Source organism: Ornithorhynchus anatinus, chromosome 19 (assembly GCF_004115215.2).
Source record: "Ornithorhynchus anatinus isolate Pmale09 chromosome 19, mOrnAna1.pri.v4, whole genome shotgun sequence".
Taxonomy (NCBI): domain Eukaryota; kingdom Metazoa; phylum Chordata; class Mammalia; order Monotremata; family Ornithorhynchidae; genus Ornithorhynchus; species Ornithorhynchus anatinus.
In genome coordinates, this window is record NC_041746.1 from 13,522,612 (window position 1) to 13,543,052 (window position 20,441).

At 46.1% G+C, this 20,441-nt stretch overlaps 1 protein-coding gene across 8 annotated transcripts in view; it reads right to left on the minus strand.

Annotated features, from left to right (window-relative positions):
* TRERF1 (transcriptional regulating factor 1) overlaps positions 1-20,441 on the minus strand; it is a 200,339-nt gene that overhangs the window by 153,629 nt on the left and 26,269 nt on the right. For 5 of the 8 annotated variants that reach the window (XM_029047086.2, XM_029047088.2, XM_029047076.2 and 2 more), the window contains exon 1: positions 5,619-6,076. The exons of 1 other annotated variant lie outside the window; for it this stretch is intronic. The gene's annotated coding sequence lies outside the window, so the exon portion shown is untranslated. Of the gene's footprint in view, positions 1-5,618; positions 6,077-20,441 lie in introns of those variants that run through there. 2 more of the 8 variants (XM_029047090.2, XM_029047089.2) reach the window with 1 other exon arrangement.

Here is a 20,441-nt window from a genome sequence, read left to right on the forward strand (position 1 = left end):
AGAGGAGGTTCCCTACCCAGGAGACACTTGGGCAAAAACCGAGTAGGCGATTAACCCATTACTTTTCAGTAGTCACAGCAAATTATCTCAAGACACATTTCAGGGAAAATGTCTAAAGCCTATAACCCGCTGAGTCTCAAGGAGAAAGGGCAAGCAACTACATGTTTCCGGCCCTGTTGTTTTACCTGGTGAGACAAACCCTGAGTCCCAAGAGAACATGTCCCAATACCCAAGTCAAGATCAGCCAGGAGTAGCTCTCCATGGGACAAGATTTTCATCTACTGGAGTTTGGGAGAAATTGTTTTTGGTTGGGATTCCTAAAGATTAGCAAAACTTTGGATGGGAACCCTTAACATTTTCAAGGTTCAATCTGGCATTACTTTCTTCCAAAGGAGAAAAATTGAGAGGTCCAGTCTATCACAGGCAGAGGCACTCGAGCAGGCCTTGGCCAGGAAGAGTCTATCAACTGTTTGGGAATTCCTTTTCTAGAGCAGAAGACTGCCCCTGGATCCAGGTGTCCAATGAAAAAATTGACTGCTTTATAGCCCAAAGAAATCCTACAAACCAACTAACTACCTTCACCAGGCAACCAAAAAACCCTGACTGTAATTAGAAAAGAGGCATGTCCTAGTGGAAAGAGCATGGGCCGGGAAGTCAGAGGACCTGGGTTCCAATACCAGTTCCATCCATTGCCTTCTGTGTGACCTTGGGCAAGAAACTTAACTACTCTGTGCCTCAGTTAACCTCATCTGTAAAATGAGGGTTCAACCCAGCACTAAGAACAGCGCTTGACACATAGTAAAAGCTTAAGAACTACCATAATAATAATAATATGATAATTTGACTCCCTGATTGCCTCTGAAAGGAAATGCCAGGAGAATTCAAAAACGTATCTGTGAACTGGAAATTTCTTGGATTTTACCGCAAGGCTACTAAGGTCTACTCAATACACCCTACAAACTGTACCGACCTAGACTGAAACTTAAACCGACTTATAATTTAGACTGCGAGCTCCAAGTGGGACAGGGATTGTGTCCAACCTGATTATCTTGTATTTATTCCAACACTTAGTACAGTGACTGGCACATAGTAAGCAGTTTAACATGTAGCTTTTAAAAAAGCAGTTGTTTGGAGAACTTTATTTTAAGTAAAAAAAAAAAAACCTGTTACGTTTTTCCAGGCTTTTCTGTTTGTTCAGCCCACTTTTCAACAATTCCCCTTCCTTCACCCACATCTACACTTACCCAATTAATTGAAATGAATATGACTGATCACTAAGAGTAGGCAAGTTCGACTTACTCTATAGACTTATTTAACAGACCTCCCCATTTTGAGATACCTTGATTTAGGTTCCTGCATTTAGAACAATGACTCTTTGGTGTATCTGCTGACCCTGGAGTGCAGGGCTAGAAAATGGGGATTTTAAAGAATTACAGAGGTCATAGGGAGGGGAGGAGGAAGGGTAGTCAGTCAAGGTGTGGGGAAAAATGGTAACGGTAACTGTTTGGATGTTGTAAAAAAAAAAACACACAAACTCACTTCAAGAAATGGTCTTTTTATTTACTAGCTGTGCACCCACTCTGTATACTTGGGGAAATCACAGAAGTCCTCCTGGTTCCCATCACAAGTTTTCAAATAAGTCTAATTTTAGTCCAAAATGGCTTGACTGAAGCAGCTTCATTGGGAATCGGGACTCTCTACTTCTTATATGCTGCTCAGTAATGCAGTCAAATGGGCTGAAAACGCAAGAAGATTTTTGATGCAGTCTTAACCCTTTCAAGTCTCCTGCGAGTAGAATTTCCAGAACTGGTCCTATGCTCAGACTCTTCCTTCCAACTTTGGTTTGCCACAGGGAAATATGGCACTCTGGTTACGGGACAAGCAAATGTTCTGTACCTTTCTTTCTTTCATTTGTCCTGCAGTGTGTGGCTTGTGCCTGACCGAGAACTAATTAAATTCACAAACCTATAGTTCTAATTACCTTTCAGAAACTCAACTACCTTCTTTCATCTTGTCACGATTAAAATCCATACATCTAATCAAATCATACTAAACTAGAAGATAAATATAGGAATAACATAGGTTTTTCTAACAAATTCCCTTAAGCATTTGCCTTCCACAAAAATAAAATAAAATCATCTGTCTCTCATATCCCCAGATCAGACTCTCAATTAGCTGTCACAAAATTGCTATAATTTTTACAAAATAACCCGGCGGTTCCCCCCCCCCCCCAAACAACTCGCAGAGCCACAAAGGCGGCTCTTAGTACTAAAGCTGCAATATTTATCAAAAATGCGCCACAATATATTTTCTGAGAACCACTGCAGTAACTAAAACCAAACTGTACTTAGCCAGTCAAGTGCATTTAACGTTATTTACATTCATTTGTCTCCCAGTTATGTGCTAATTCAAAAATTTCATTAATCCACAGGAGTTAACTTCATTAATCCTCCTTTCCCTTTCTCCCTCCCACTTTTTCTGAGCAGTTTCACGATTATGAAATCTGATGATTCTGACTTGGAAGACCAAAAAAATTCAAATTCTTTTGAAAGTCAGCACCTGCTCCTAAGACCTCCAGAGACCAGCCTGGAGTTCAAACCCATATTTTACAGTCAATTAAGGAGAGTTAGCAGAGTTTGTGAGGTTTTTAAAAAAACAAAAAAAAAAAACAAAAAAACTGCAGTGTATGGAAATAAAGAGAGAGCAGAAGAGATTATATAATCACAAGAGCCCCACTACTGAAGTTCCCTTGAACATACCAAGATCTCAAAGAATTGAATAAGTTCCCTTGTACATACCAAGATCTCAAAGCACCGTATACTCTTTTGCTCACGCTGTCTCATAATCTTTAGATTTAAAAGCTAGTCAGTTTCATGGCATCTTTGAAGATCAACCTGGAGGAGATATTAGTCTCTCCAGTTTTCAGAGGAGGAAAAAGACACAGGTAAAAACAGATTGTCCAAGATCACCAAGCAATCTGTAATTCAGTGGCCAAAATAAGTCATAGGCCTCCCAACTTCAAGGTCAACATTCTTTCCACTAAACCTTAACTCACGGATCCCTTCCCAATTAAATAATCTTTAAATGCTTCCAGCCATTTTACAGATAACATACCATCGTAGACCAACTATTTGAGTTGGAGACAATCTTCACCTTGGGGTATTCTTCACAACCAGGTTTTAACTCACAAGACCGTTTGCTCAAAATAAACCAAAAGAAAGGAAGAAAACCTCGTGGAGTTCATCCCTACAGACAAGCCCTTCTTAAAGCACACTTAGCAGAATGTATACTTTCTAACTACCAAGTCTGCCTTTCTTCACAGCATGATGCATTAAACCTGGGAAGCCAAAACGCAAAGAGCAAAGTTAGAGGGAGGCTAAACCGAGTAATACAGACTAGTCAACCGTGCAGTTGCCTCAAAGCAGGGCTCAAAAAACTACCCATTATTAAACACCTCTCCCAGGTGCACGCCTGCTTGCCAGGCTTTGAAAAGCCCCCGAATTTATATAAAATATACCGTAAACTGAATCACCAGCAGGCCTACAATGCCCAAAGAACGGGCGGTGGAGATGTCAAGAAAACTCTACGTAATCCTCTGACAAAAACGGACATGTTTCCAAAGGAGGGGGGGCAGAGAGGTGTGGCACCCTGTCATTATTTGATTTATGGGAATTGATACCCAATCACCATCAGGCTTTGAAAAAAAAGGTGAATTATGATTCACGATCAAAGTTCTAATTGCATAAAGTGAACGCTTGGGAAAAGGAATAACTGTCGGGCCCTCATCAAAACCCAAATACAACAAAACACTTTTCAAAAAAGAAACTGAAAACCCAGTTCTTGGTATGACGGATACACTTGTAACTAATCCTCCTAACCTTTGAGAAACAGGTAAATATATTTCATTTACCTTCCTCAGAAGTCAATCTCCAACATTTTCTTTTTGGTAAAAAAAAATTATTATTATTACTATTTAACTAATGCCTTCAAGAAAGCTACTTTGTGCGTCACGGTACTGCTTTCGTTGCTCAGCCCCCAAAACAGATATATCACCAGCAGCAATCAATTACGCAGTCTGATATTATTAAATAATTTTTCCATCCATACCACACGTCAGCACATTTTAAAATATATATTCTTCCCTGCTGCAATAGGGTTGTTCGAAATAGCGTAACCAACTTCGTGTGAACTACCAGTTCACTGTTTGTTGGCACTGCATAGGGGTGGTGGACACTCGAGTCCCCAACGAGCTGAGATTATGCTGGCCAAGTTGAAATATGCACAGTCAAAGGGATCTAACAGGCAGACATGACAACTAATCGTAAAAAAAAAGAAATCAGTAGCGTGGTCACGGGCATGGCTGCTTATTAACTGGCTAACTGCTGAGTAATTCTGCTAATTAACCTCCCTTCCAGCAATCGTTAAACAACATTTTCAATGATCAAGCCCATTAAAGAAGAACGCGAAAAATAGGTGTGTACACAGTGTTGGCGAGCAGAGCAACTTTACATTCCTTTTAAGAGGTTAAAACATAAAGCCATTCAAACGAATGAAAACAAGGAATATTTCCAGGTCAGAACACAATACCCCCGGTGTAGCTGGCTTTCAGGGTCTTGTTATAAATCCTCAGTCGTCACCCCACAAAACCAAATGTTAATTATTGGGCACTTTTATTATTCACCAGCCACCACTGTTAAGGTGACAACCCGATTATGGGGGGGGAATTCAGTGTCTAGGGTAAGAATGGGGTTGGCCTGATCCCCATTCAAGCCGGTCAAATACGTGCAGAAGTCTTCATCACAGCACATGTTTCAGACATAATGCTGACAGAAGTCTGCACAAATCAGAAGTACACATCCCTGTTTCCTCTTCTACCTCCTACCTGTAAATAATTTTCATTATCTTGCCTCCCCCCTACAAGATTGTAAACCCCTCGAAGGGAGGGCCCAGGTCTATTCACAGTGCTTTCCCAAGTATTTAGTACAGTGCTCTGCACACCGAAGGAGCTCGATAAATACTACTGATTAAGAATCCCAATAGACAATTAATGGCCACATGGTGGGTACTTCACTCCTGTCAACCGTTCTGACGACTTTAAATTCTCACTATCTCAATTTCTGGGAGAACGGGGAAAAGAAAAAAGATTGCGCATCACCCAACACCTGAGAAGTAGCACATGAACTTAACTGAGGCTCTAAACAAATACAGACCAACTCCCGGCCATCAGAGCACTGACACGCTAGCACATGGATCATGTCAAAAGACCCAAAAAAGCAGATCCCTGCCTTCCTCCCCCTGGAATCCTGGGGTTTCGTGGCTTAAAAAAGATGAGGCTATAGAACAACACTGCAAACCCATCCCACCCCTACTCATAGAGCTGCAGTCCTGGTCTGCCTCTCTCTCTCTCTATGCTGGCTTGTCTTCTGACCAGGGAAAGGAAGGGAAAAAGAGGAGGCAATAGAAAGGCCTCGCCTACCACAGACTGCAGAGTAGGGGAAGGCGAGGAAGAGAAGGAAAGGGAAAAAAAAACTTTTTCTGCCCCCTCTCCCACACCCACCTCCTCCTTATAAAGCCCCAGCTAATGCAAAAATGAAACTTGTTAAAAGTTCTCAGCCTACCTTAGCTGGTTCTGCTACAAGTGCATAAGCAATCCGAGCGGGAGACCTGTCTGGGCTGGGGGGAGGAGGGGGAGGGGAGTCCTGCGCTGATGGAATAATTTCAATATTAATTTATGACAGAAGCCGCCTTCCCTCTCTGCTATTCACTTACAATACAGCCCTCATCCTGTAAACAAATATCGCTCCGCCAAGAAACATACTCCCCAGATGCATGTCCCCTTTTCCTGCTGCAAACTTAGTCTCTCTCCCTTCCTCGCAACTGCACACACCCCTTCGGCCCGCACCTCTGCTTCTAACTGCAGTCCTCTCCCCCCCGCGCCCTCCCCGCCTCTCCGAGAAACTTAATTCGACATACGCCTCCACCCTCTCTTCAGGAAATCTACTCTCCATATGCATACAGGCTCCCCGCAGGAAATTCACTCCCCCACCTCGCTCCCATATGCATGCACCCCTCCCCTCACCGCTCTCTCTCCCCTCCACATGTGCCCTCCCCCTAGAAGAAACTTACTCGCCAAGCCTGCAATTTCTTCTGAAAACTCACTGGCCGGTATTACGCCCCTCGACACCACCCCCCTCCCGCCCCCCAGCTCTGCTTCCCGGCAAGAAACTTAAAACTATCCGCATGCACCCTGCCTGCCTCCCTCCCGAAGATTTGAAACGCACGGCTCCTCTCCCTTACACCCACCCTCCCCTCCAGGAAACTTACTCCCCATCTGCATGCACCGCCTCTGAGCCGATGCAAGAAGAGAAAAGGGGGGAGAGAAACCTACCACGACGACCCCTCCTACCCCCCCAACACATACACACACACATATGCATATACATACATATAAGACACACTCCCTCCCCTCCTCGGCTGCAGCCTCCTCTAGGGAAAGCTAGAGTAACCTGGCCTTACCTTTCGCGTTCATTCTCCACCCCCCCGCCCCCCTCGCCCCCACGCTTCCCCATTACCCACCCCTAGCAACCGTTCCCAAGCTCCTCTGGGCTTTTTTTTCCCTCTCTCCTTAATCCGGGATGCAAATTTTTCCCTCCCTCCCTCCCCTCGTCAGCAACATATCGGCTGTCAAATTATTTTCTTGCAATAGGAGGGAAGGGGGGGGGGGAGGAAGAAGCAGAAAAGGGAGGAGCAGAGAAGGAGAGGAGGCGAGCGAGATCCCTCCGCCGAGATGGGTCTGGCCCAGGCCTTGGGAAGCAGGAAGTAAAAGGTGTCCAGCGCCCAGCCTGGGCGCCCAGCCTATCCCCGGCCCCGCCGACGGCGCTAACGCTAAGCCCTGCTCATTGTTTGCATCACAGTGCTCCTTTCTCTCCTCGTGACTTTCTCCCCTCCCCGCGTGGCTTTGCCCGGGAACCATCCAAACCAGCCCCCGCCCATCCACCCAGCCGTGCCCATCGAGTGGTTCCCGTGTGTGTCTTTAGAAGGGGGATTATGAGTGGGAATCCCCGGTGCCATCCCGCAACACTGGGCCCTGCCAGGCTCCATCCCTCCTCCCGCCTGGTACGTCCAGGGGGTGCGGGGAGCTCCCGGACGCCAATGCCCGGGACGGGGTGGCCGAGTGATCCCTTGGGGGTCGACATTTGGGAAGGCGGGGGCCGGGACCCCCTCTCACCCCCGGAGGCAAGTCCCGCCGCCAAGGGGCTGCGCGGGGGTGAGCTGCGGGCGGGAGGTGATGCGAGGCAGGCCGGCCCCTTCGGTTGGCACATTTGTCCTTCCTCACACGCCATGACTGTGTAACGTGGTGGGGCGGAGGAGGGGACTGCGCAGGAGGCCGCCCCAGGTTGATGGATGCGCTGATGCAGAAATCTAAGCGCTGGCCCTCTTCCTCTCCCCGCTCTCTGTCACGGGACCTCGGAGGGTTAACGTCTCCCTGCAAAGTGTTCTAGCTTTTTTTTTTTTTGGTTTTCTTTTTGGGGAAAATATCCAAAGGAGAGCGTCCCCCCCCCCCCACACACTTTCCGCTCTCAGGCAGGAGGAATGTTTTTGACGCAACGGGGGTCCCCCCCTCACCACTCCCCACCCCCAGACGGACTCCACCCGAAGCCCCGATCCTACAGAAAGGTTCTAGGGCGGTCTGTAGTGCGGAGGAAATGAAACAACAGTCTGTTGTCTCCATGGGGATCCGAGGAGGAAACTTACCAGCCCCTCCTAACGGGACCATTAAAGAGCTTTCTTTTTTCCCCCTTGGTGAAAGAGGGAATCTTCCCTTCCCCCATCAGCTGGTGATGGTCCGGACAAGGGAGCCCGCTCAACCCCCCGTGGGGAGACCACGGTGTTGGGTGTGGATTAGGAGAGGACACATCAAGTGCTTTGAACATTAGATCATGGACTGGAGAAGGCCGCTGCCAGAGAAACTGAATTAAAGGGGCGGGGGGGGGGGGGGGGGGGGAATAACGGTTCTCGTACTTGGAGTTTTCCAACTGACATGGAAGGCTACGATGATCCCCTTCTTCCTGTTACTGGGAAGACCCATGGAAAGGATTTACATCATCCATTCCACTCTCCCCACCCCACCCCGAAAAAAACCCCAGAGTGGAAGCAGCATGGCTTAATGGATAGGGCCCGGGCCTGGGTGTCCGAAGGACCTGGGTTCTAAGCCCGGCTCTGACACTTGTCTGCTGTGTGATCTTGGGTAAGTCACTTCACTTCTCTGGGCCTCAGTTACCTCATCTAGGGGTTGAGATTGTGAGCCCCATGGGTGACAGGGGCTGTGTCCAACTCGATTAGCTTCTATCTACCCCAGAGCTTAGAATGGTGCCTGGCACCTTTAAGCACTTAAAAAATACCATTTAAAAAGTTTTTGTAACTACAGGAACCTTAGAAAAACCTTTGTGGCAAATTATTTAATCACAAAATCACCAACTCACAAAGCTTTTCCCTGGCCCCAGTAATCTTCAGTGTATATCTCCCAAATTCCAAGCACCTCCCAAATATGTGCAACCCAGTGTTATTACTGCTACTCTTGCTGACGCGCTCCAGAATGCGTAAAATCTGCCCCCGACATTACACTCAATCCTGCAGGGAAAAAAATTCCCTTTTCTTATACCAGGGCCAAGTTTAGGCCACTTCTGACATGCGTCTGGTACTGCCATTTCTCCAGCCATTTTCTTATCCCACTTACGGCCCAATTTTAGCCCTTCCCTCACCTGGGCCTCCACCCCAACGCACCAGTAGTGTTTTTTTCTTTTTTTAAACTAGTGATGCATGTGACCCCACAAGCTGACACTGAGGTCCTACATTAAAGCAATGACGATCAGAGTTCAGCTGCAATGCAAAGGCAGACAAAGGAATAATAATTGTGGTGTTTGTTAAATGCTTATCATGTGCCAGCACAGTACTAAGCGCTGGAGAAGGTACGAAATAATGGGTTAGACACAGTCCTTGTTTAGACACAGTCCTTGTCCCACGTGGGACTCACAGTCTTAATCCCCATTTTACAGATGAGGTAACTGAGGCCCAGAGAAGCAAAGTGACTTGCCCAAGGTCACAGCAGGCAGCTGGCAAGGATTAGAAGCCAGGTCCTCCAACTTCCAGGCTCGTGCTGCTTCTGTTGGAAGAGGTGCAAAGATGTGTTGAAGGCCAACTCAAAAGGCGCCTCAGTAAATCCAGTGCTTGAAAGCTTGTGGCATGAGACGGGCCCTGCTGGCATCAGACCTATGATTCGGCCAATCGTTTCTTTGAAGAAAAATGCATTTCCACAGCATAAAGAAAGTTAAAGGTAGCTTAAGGGTCTGCAAAACAACCTGTGCTAACCTCCACGTGCACCATTGGCAGTTGGCCACATTTCATACCTTGGCCTCTGCTCACATCTCTCAAAATACCCACAGCGACAAGACAAAGCCCGTCTACTGCTTTTAGCCAGAGATCCCGTTGTCATCGTCATCGTCATGAAAGCTAGAACTACTAACTCCACCGTATTCATTACATAGTGAATACCCCCGCTGAAAACCTTTCATACAGATAACTCTCCATTACTACTACTCACGGTAAATAGTGAGGCAGAAGTAGCATGAATAAATGAATCCGGGAGAAATACCACATTCTCTTTCAGCCAGGAGTTTCAATCTCTCACCTTTCCTAATCTTTTTTATCAGAGTTGCTAATGTAGCCCGATTGGCTCATTTGACTGTCTTCTCTCTCTTCTCCTGCTTGCTATCTGGGGAGGCAGTAAGATTACGTTTGTATTATCCAGACATTTGAGAGAAATCACAGTGGACCTGGAGGTATCTGCCAGTCACCGAGCTCCAGGCCCTCCACCCCCACTTACTCGGGTGTAATTTTTTGACAGGCATCATTGGCCTCAAAACCTGCATAAACTGAGGCAGTGCAGCAATAGCAAAGGCTAGACGGAGCAAACAGGAACCTGGGCTGATAGCTGGAGGGGGGAGCATGGGTTCAAGGGAGAGCTTTTTTTCACGTGGGGGAGGCTTGAGCACAGTTAAAGGCAGAAGGGAAGGAACCATCAGAGTGAGAGGTTGAAAATAGCAATAAGTTGGGAAAGAGAGTGGGAGCAAACAATTTTAGGAAGTGAGAGGGTAGAGGAAAGGATGAGGGGATCAGAGGCACAGGAAGAGAGGATAATAATAATAATAATGGTATTTGTTAAGCGCTTACTATGTGCAAAGCACTGTTCTAAGCACTGGGGTAATTAGGTACAAGGTAATTAGGTTGTCCCACATGGGGCTCACAGTCTTAATCCCCATTTTACAGATGAGGCAACTGAAGCCCAGAGAAGTGAAGCAACTGGCCCAAAGTCACACAGCTGACAAGCGGTGGAGTCGGGATTAGAACCCACGACCTCAGACTCCCAAGCCCAGGCTCTTGCCACTGAGCCACGCTGATTTGAAGTTTGGGGGAGACCTCCTTTTGAGAAGGAAGGGAGCAGGGACATGGGGCAGGCTTGGATGCCAGTTGGAGGGTGCAGTGGGAGAGAGAAAAGACTTTTTTAGTATGGGGAAGATGAGCTTTTTTATGGTTTCTGATAGGCGCATACTATTTGCCAGGCACTGTACTAAACACTGGGGTTGGTGCAAGCTAACCAAGTTGAACACAGTCCATGCCCCACAAGGGGCTCACAGTCTTAATCCCCATTTTACAGATGAGCTTGTTTCAAAACAGAGGAAAAGGAGCCATCAGAGAGTGAGTGATTGAAGATGGCACTGGGGAAGGGCACTGTGTTCAGCACAAGATACTTATATCCAAAACTAAATAACCCTGGGGTAATGGGTGGTTTAATCCAGTCCTGCCTCCCATTTTATAAATGCACTTGCTCTTACTCCCTTTTTTTGAATGGCATTTGTTAAATGCTTACAATGAGTCAAGCAGTGTACTGAGGTAAATACACATTAATCAGGTTGGGCCCAGTCCAAGCCCCACCCGTGGCTCACAGTCTTAATCCCCATTTTACAGATGAAGGACAGAGAAGTTAAGTGACTTGCTCAAGTTCACACAGCTGAAAAGTGATAGAGCTAGGATTGGAATCCAGGTCCTCCTGACTTCCAGGCTCATGCTCTATCCACTAGGTCATGCTGCTTCCCAGTTTAATGTGCCCCCCCAATGAGTAGTCATCCCTTTTTTAACTGGCATCACCTACCTATGACTGTCTGAGTTTTCCCTTGTGGCCCAAGGCTGGCTGACTCTGTCCGTGGGAGTTTAGGAATTGTTCCAAGATTTCTGTACACAAACAATCAGGCACCATTTCCTCTGGTGAGCAAAATGGGTTCTTGAGGAAGGGAATACTCCTTATCCCTCTTTCTTGTTTTTCACTCAAACAATCACTACGACTGAGTCATCCAAGTCTGGCCAGAAATAAGAGGGACTGTCTAATACCTCAGATGGGACAGTCATCATCGACACTAAACCCATGGGGATGGCCTAATTCTCCTCAAGATGAGAAGGCAAACCCACTTGCCTGCTGTGGGACCTTGGGCAAGGCACTTAACTTCTCTGTGTCTCAGTTTCCTCATCTGCAAAATGGGGAGTCATTACCCGCTCTCCTTCCTACTAAGAGTATCAGCCCTTTGTGGGACAGGGAATGTATCCAATCTAATTATCTTGTATCTACCCCGGTGCCCACTACAGTGCTTGGCACACAGTAAGTGCTTAAAAGTACTACTAGTATTATTATCATTATTATTATTACATTTACCCCTGGAAGCCCTTGGCATCTAGCCCTGCAGCCAGCAGCAGGAGGAGGAGGTTGGGCTGGCCAGACAGGAGAAGGGATCTTACTGGCTCCTCCCCGAACAAGTAGTCCAATTTACACACTGGGGGAAGAAGGGCTTAGTAACTGAAGCACAAGTAAGACAGATTGACAATACTCAAGATAAAAGGCTTAACTCTGTTCATTCACTAATATTAGCTATATCACAGAAAATCTCAAAGTACACTTGATAGCCATAGCAGGCTTACAGTCAAATAGGGGATCAAAGAACAAAAAAACTGTGCAGGATAATTCAACTGATAGAGCATCTATTTCACTGGGGATGCCAATATCAAGTTTGTGAAGATCTGGACTCTGAGATTTAAACTTTTATATTGTTTTCCTGCCTGCTTAAGAATCGCATTAAAGAATAACCGTCTGGGTGAAGACTTCGGGGATTCTTGCTCACACTCAACGACAGAGGTCTGAAGATGCAGCTCTGAGAGAAGGGTTTCGATGCTTCAAAGAGACAATATTTGTCACAATGGCCGAGTCTGCAGGGGGCACTTACTAGTTAGCAGTGAGAGGGAGGGCTCCCAGGAGTTTTTGTTACAATTCAGCCCAATGGTGTGTAAAAGCATTATGTTAAGGTTGTGCAGAGGGTATTTTTTTTTCCCCAGGATTGCTTCTTTGTAAATGCCTCATAAGTGGAGGAAGAGTTCCCCCATTTGACAACTGGCATCTAGGGGCCTCCCAAATTTGTGCTTTTCCTCCGGGTCCTGGTGCCAATCTGTTTGAATTCTGGAGGCTATTGCCCTGACACTTCTCCCCCAGGACAACAGGCGGCAAGGCGACAGAATTGAAGGGCAGAAAAGCCTGAAATGCGGTCTGTCCAACAGGGGAATATGCCACTCCCAGGATCCCTGTGATGAACTCAGAAATAGATATGAAATTCTTGGCTCCAGAGATATTGCGCTGTCTGCATGGTACAACTTCACTAAAGTTGGGTTGGAGCAAAACATAAGATTTGGGCCCAAAGTCAGATTTTCTCTCAAGTAAGTGATCTTCAAAAAACAGGACTGGACCACACAGTAATAGGAACTGCACCAACTTTATATCTATTCAGAAGATTTCAGCTTAAGATGTCCCATACAAAGAAAGAATAATTGAATAGTAACAGTGCAGGTTTGAATCTTTTTTTTTTGTAAAGTGGCATTTGTTAAGCGCTAACTAGGTGTAGGGAACTGTTCTAAGCGCTGATCCATAATAATTGCTCTGGTTTGGGGTTTTTTTCCTCCAATCAACCACCACAGCACAGGTGACAGAGGAGGGTAGCTACACCCATTGTTAGAAAGGAGGCTGTAGGAGTTTAGGTCCAGAAGCAGGGACTGTATCTGCATCTCGGCTATGACTCCCAACCAGCCCTAGAGAGGCCCACCCTGTAACTCAGCAGCCCCCCAAATTGTTTCAGTGGCAAGTCAGGTTCTGTTCGGTGGAAGGATTGTGTAATAATAATGAGAATATTTAATAATCACTTACTCTGAGCCAAGCATTGAGATAGACATAAGATAATCAGATTACACACGGGCCCTGTCCCACATGGATCTCACAGTCTAAGAGGAAGGAAGAGCAGGGATCTCACACCCATTTTACAGGTGAGGAAACTGAGGCACAGTGGGATCGAGTGACTTTCCCAAGGTTACACAGCAGGCAAGTGACGGACTCGGAACTGGAACCCAGGTTGCCTGATTCCCAGACTCATGCTCTTCCCACTAGGCCATGATGCTGAATCCCTGTTAGTTCAAATGGTACAAATACAGTTGGCTCTTGGTGACTGAGAGGTTGCTTGGGGATTTGCCAGACCCTTTCACTTCTTCACCTTCTTCCCTGAACTTATCAGCCTTCTTTTTAAAACTGAGATCTGGGTAAGGATGGCGGTGAGATCAATGTTCTCCCTCCCCACCTTAGACTGTGAGCCCCATGCTGGTACTTAGTACAGTACTTGGTACATAGTAAGCACTTAGCAAATCCATTATTACTTCTCCATGGGTCTTCAGCAGAAGTGCACAAGGAGCAGATGCTGCTGGGTAGTGTTCTCTGACCTGGCATCGGTCACCAAATTGCTCATGCCTGGATGACTGCTATGGCCATTCATCTGGTTATACTGGACACCCTAGTTTTCAGTTGGCCTGTTCCTTGCCCAGTTAAGATATGAAACCAGGTGCCCTTAGAACTGTTTTTCTCATTTTCAGCAGCAAGTCTCCCTCTACTCTGACTCCTGTAGCCGAGTTCTGCAGGTAGGACACTGAGCTAGAGTTTCTTCAGACCCGGGAGGGAAATGCAATGGCCCTGCAGCAAGTGAGGGGTTCTGGGATCTCCCCAGAGAAATGCGCTAGGATTTCATGACATCTGACTACTTCTGAAAAGTGGCATCTGACATCCCATTTTGTGCACGCCCAGTGTCAGGCGGATATTACGGGTACCTCCTCGTCTGGTATTTGTGAAGGCCGTCAGGGGCCACCCCAAGGACAGTACATTCAGAAGTGATATCCTTGAACCAGAAGGGTCTTCCCAGACGCTTTCAGAGGCAGGGCAGCCATGGAAACCGCTGTCCTGGTAACTCGGGCCACACAGGACTTGGGTTTTCAGCTATGATTTCAACAGGTTCCCAGACAGGAAATCGCCAGGGCACCAGCTTTGCACAGAACCACTAGGAACACAAATGGTCCAGAAGTGAGCCTCTATAGGGAGCCACAATGAAGAGCCACCCAACAGCCTGGGCTATGGCACAAAGAGACGCAGCGTGGCCTAGTGGAAAGAGCACAGGGCTGGGGATCAGAAGAACCTGGGTTCTAATCCTGGCTTCACCACTTGTCTCTTGTGTGCCTTGGGCAAGTCGCTTAACTTCTCTGGGCCTCAGTTACCTCACCTGTAGAATGGGGGTTGAGACTGTGAGCCCCATGTGGGGCAGCAACTGTGTCCAACATGCTTAGCTTGCATCTACCCCAATGCTGAGCATGGTGCCTGGTGCATAGTAAGTACTTAACACATACCATTTAAAAAAGGCTTGTGAGCTTCCGAAGAGCTTTATGTAGTTTGAAAGCCACAATTTGGTTACCACTAGACTATGATTGAATCTATTTTCTCTAACCTGTTTCCATTAAGCCAAAGATCTGGGAGGAGAAATTGCTAAATGAAACAGAATAGCTTCAGTCACAGATTCAGAAGCATCTCAGCCATCTCAGTCCATTTGCAAACACCTACTAGACACCTGACTCCATGGTACTAAGGCCATGTACCCTCTCTCCCAAGGCACAGAGAAGCGAAGTGACTTGCCCAAGGCCACAGTCCAGAAATTCCTGACCATTCGTTTGAAAGCAGCCACTCAATTCTCTCCCTCCAACTTATCCATTCTCTTTACCCACTCCAGCTCGTACTCTTCATTCCTCTCGGTCTAACCTACCCACTGTGCCTCATTCTCATCTCTCCCACCACTTTCCCCACATCCTCAGCCCCAGAACACTTATATACATATCAGTAATGTATTTATTTAGGTTAATGTCTGTCTCCTCCCATAGACTGTAAATTCACTGTGGGCAGGGAACACGTCTATCAACTTTGTTGTGTTGTACTCTCCCAAGCGCTTAGTACAGTGTTCTACACACGGTAAGTGTTCAATAAATATGATTGATTGATTACAAGCTTGTCAAAATGCATGCGAGATCATGTACATCTCCTTGTCCAGCATACAGACACCCACCATCAGCCGCCGTACCCACTTTCTGTCCGGATTTGCTCCAGAGAACATGGTCACTTTAGCCATGTTCACATCCTCCCCAACACCCTCTCCCTTTCTGTCTCACAGTCCATCACTCCTCTCCACCTCTAAAGCCCTCTGAAATCAATTTTCTTCCCAAGGCCTTCCCCAATTCATTTCTAATTTCCTCACTGTATATTCCTTTGACAGCCACTTCAATATTTCTGCACTCAGAAACTCACAACCTTCCATAGTACTCCTGCAGGTATCTCTCGAACTCTATTAAATAAGCACTAACTCATTTACACATCCCCTTTTCCTACCTGCAATTTATTTTAGTGTCCCTCTCCCCTACTAGATCCTTGAGGGCACAGATTGTGTATTCTATTTCTGTTTAACTCTTCCAAACACTTAGAGCAATGCTCTGCACAGAGATAGACCGATGGATTGATTGATTGTGGCTCAGTGGTTTATTGGTTTGCAAATAGGAAAATCCTGAACTGTTTACAGAGTACTGGTCTGTAAGGTGTCTTTAAAACACAACACTCCCTGGGTACTCCTTCTGTTTATTTTTCATCTTGGAGAAGTGCTATGGCCTAGTGGAAAGAGCACAGACCTGGAAGTCAGAAGACCTGGGTTCTAATCCTGGCTCTGCCACTTGTCTGTTGTGGAACCTTGGGCAAGTTATTAATTTCTATGTGCCTCAGTCACCTCATCTATAAAATGGGATTAAGACTGTGAGCACAATGTGGGACATGGACTGTGTCCAATCTGACCATCTCATATCTACCCCAGTGCTCTGTACAGTGCCGGACACATAGGAAGTACTTCACAAATACCATTAGAAAAATCGAATCTGTGGTCTGAGACTTCAGTGAAAAGAAATCATTGTCATTTTCCACATGATGGATAAATTGTTCCTTCTCCCCCCTTTTCCCAGGTATCCAGTTGTAATCGGCAGGGTCCCTGATTCACAAGACTCTGCAGCATTGGGGCTAAAGTGACCATGTTCTCTGGAGCAAATCCGGACAGAAAGTGGGTACGGTGGCTGATGGTGGGTGTCTGTATGCTGGACAAGGAGATGTACATGATCTCGCATGCATTTTGACAAGCTTGTAATCAATCAATCATATTTATTGAACACTTACTGTGTGTAGAACACTGTATTAAGCGCTTGGGAGAGTACAACACAACAAAGTTGATAGACGTGTTCCCTGCCCACAGTGAATTTACAGTCTATGGGAGGAGACAGACATTAACCTAAATAAATACATTACTGATATGTATATAAGTGTTCTGGGGCTGAGGAAGGGGTAAATAAAGGGTGCAAACAGTGATGCAGAAGGGAGTGGGGGAAGAGGAAATGAAGCCTTAGCCAGGGAAGGCCTCTTGGAGGAGATGGATGGGATGACATCAGGCGTGCTATTTCTGAAACTATGCAAATTTTACAGTCTCAGTGCCTTTCTCTTGGAAGAACCCTGAACTCCCCCAACTCCTTCAGAGCCTTTGTGCTCCTTTCCCAGGTCACTGTGAAGTCTGACACTCTTCCAGCTGTCGAAACTAGGGGCAGGAGTCCCAGTGGAGGACGATTATGGGGTGAAAAATGAAGAAAATGAACAGAGGTAGCTGGTTCCCTATCGGAACCAGGCAAGGGAAAAGTCTCTGTCTAGTAAAACCTGACAATGAGCCACCCTAAAAATGGGGCTTCCAAGGATGGGGGTTCTAAACAGGGGATCAGTAGTCTGGGCATGGTGGGGAGGAAGAGAAGACAGGAAAGGAAAAGATATTCCAAAGGACATATAAGCACAGGGCAGGGAGATCGAGTGAAGCAGCAGAGACAGTCACAGAAAGATTCAGAAAGAGAAAAGCAGAGAGACAAAGACAGAAAGACACACCCACTGGAGCCAAAGCAGCACCAGTGAGTCTAAATGTGCACTGCCCAGGACTTGCTAATACCCATTTTACCCTCCAAAAAGGCACCAGAACTGTCTATGATTCGATGATGTCTTTCACAGTATGGGGATAAGAAGCAGGTGTCTCAACATTGGTCTGGTCATTCACTAACCAAATCTGTGGTCACCCAGGATCCCTGGACTACTTCCTGTAGGTTTTGATTGGCTCTGTGGTTAGTTCAGAGTCAGTCCCCTAAGAAAACCTGAGTTCACCTTGATCTGAAAAAAATCACAGATGGCACGGGGGAGGGGTCAGCATCACAGGTTCCACAGCTGTCGCAGCTCTGCTGGTGTCTTAGGAGTCAAAACTGGGTCATCCACATTGGTCTAGGCACAAGAAAAAGTGCTCTAGAGTTTGGAACGAGCATTTTTTGAGCACACTCCCAAAGCCCAGGGAGGAGATCCATTTCCCTCTTTGGACAGTTACATTAATATATTGCAATGAATGTGGGAAACATGGACAAGGCAGAAAGGGAAGGAGTGATGTGTACTTTGGCAGCACGTATCCTGTGACCACTTCAGAAAAGGGATGGGGGTAATCTCAGCCCCAGAATTAGTCAGCACTCAAGGGGCAATGCCTTTTGCTAGCCGGTCCTCGCTAGCCTGCCCCAATCTTTATGGTCGGAAAAGGGCGGGTTGAAAGCTAAAATGTGGGTCAGCTTCCAACTTCCCCAGCCACCACAGCAGCAGGCCCAACTTCTAGGGCATATTTCACTGGAATTGCCCTGGACCACGGAAGGTCTGGTGTCTGTTCCATGGAGACAAAGTGGAGTCAGCCTCTCCCCTCTCTTCCCCAGGTGACAAGTGGCTATCTTCCCCAACCCCAGACCCTTCTCATCATTGCTTAGGGGCCACGGTGGGCCTGTCTGCTCATCTCCCACCTCCAAGAAGACTGATATAGGTGTGATTGGATTAACGTGGTGACAGTCTGGATGTAGAGGAAAGGGGAGATTTTAGCAATATTGTGACTGCTGAACTGACAGGATTTAGTGAGAGATTGAATATATGGGTTAAATGAGAGAGAAGAGTCTAGGAAAACGGCAAGGTTACAGGCTTGAGAGATAGGAAAGATGGTGATGCTGTGTACAGTGATGGGATGGGACAATCGTGGGGAGGACAGGGTTTGGGTGGGAAGATAAGGAGTTCTGTTTTGGGCATATATCCTTCCACCAAATAGTCTTTCCCTTTTCTATGCTCTTCTTAGTAATAACAATAATAATAATAGTAATAATAATAATAATAAAGGTATTTGTTAAGTGCTTACTATGTGTCAGGCACTTTACTAAGTGCTGGGGTGGATACCAGAAAATCAGGTTGGACACAATCCCTGTCCCACATGGGGCTCACGGTCTCCATCCCCATTTTACAGATGAGGGAACTGAGGCACAGAAAAACGAAGTGACTTGCCCAAGGCCACACCGCAGACAAGTGCCGGAGCCGGCATTAGAATCTATGATCTTCTGACTCCCAGGCCTGTGCTCTAGCCACTACACCATGCTGCTTCTCTTACATACCACCAGGAATAGAACTTCAAAATTAAATAAAAATAAATGTTGAAATGTTATGCAAATGGCCAGAAGAGGGGCACAGATAATGTCCCTATTCTTCCTGAGGAAAAAATATTTCCCTACTTGTCATTTACAAATTTTAAGTTGCAGTGTCATCCAAAGATCACCTAAAAGAAGAAGTTGACAGACGTTTTTGTACATTTTACTAGTCGCTAGATCACAGTGAAATTAATTTTGGTTTCTACTTATGTGTCATTTATCCACCATTCCGAGTCGGGTGTTAGCCAACCCATTAACCTCTTTGAACGTATTCTCGTGCCAAAATCTAGAGTTTCTATTTGAACATGTACTGTACAAGGGAAGTTTCAGTTTATGTTTCCCAATAGAAGAGGGAACTTTTTCTAAAAAATGAATTTAGCTGAACTAATTAAGTTAACTTCATACTTTAAAATATAAATTACAATGACAATAAAATTATAGCAGCATGGCCTAGTGGAAAGATCTCAGGCCTGGTTGTCGGAGGACCTGGGTTCTAATCCCATCTCTGCCACTTGTCTGCTCTGGAACCTCGGGCAAGTCACTTAACTTCTCTGTGTCTCAATCACCTCATCTGTAAAATGCGATTAATACCATCAGCTCGATGTGGGACATATCTCGAATCTACCCGAATATCTCGTCTCCACGCCGGGACTTAGTACAGTGCCTGGCACAAAGAAGCACTTTTACAAATACCATTAAAAAAATATTCTCAGGGATTTCAGCAAGATATTCCTACATGAAACATCAAACTGGAAGTTGGTTATTGGATTCCTACTCATAAGTTTGTCAATCAATCCACACTGTTGACTGAACACCCACTGCGTGGGGTGCACGATACCAACTGCACAGGGACATACATCAGAAACATGAGATGCACTCTACTCTAACTCTAAATACTCTAAATAACTATAGAGTCTAAGAGGGAAGAGAGGCAGACATAAATTATTTTCAAATAGGGGAAGTAAGAGGAAGAACAAGGCTTTAATAGATAGCAGCACGATTATGTCCGCAGGAAAGAGTAATAAACAACTGAATGTTCAGATACCCATAAATTCTCAAGATGGGCACAAAGAAATGACTGTTATGGGGGGCTGTTGAAATGATGCGATTTGGAGTGGTGGGAATTACCTGGGGAAGACTTCCAGGAGGAGGTGAGATTTGAGAAAGACTTTAAAGATGGGAAAGAGAGAAAGTTCCGGGCAGGAGGAACAGCAGCAGCAAAGGGTTTGAGGCAGGAAAGTCAAGGGCAAGATTCAAGGGTGCTGCGAAGTGGGCAAGCTGGGGAGTAGTGAATAAAGGAAGCCAATCTGCCAGCTCAAGAAAGCTGATAAAGAGTCTGGAATCTGACGGTAAGGAGTTTCTGCTTGCTGTGGAGGGAAATGGATAGTCATTGGAGATTTTTGAGGAGTCGAGAAGCATGTTCATGT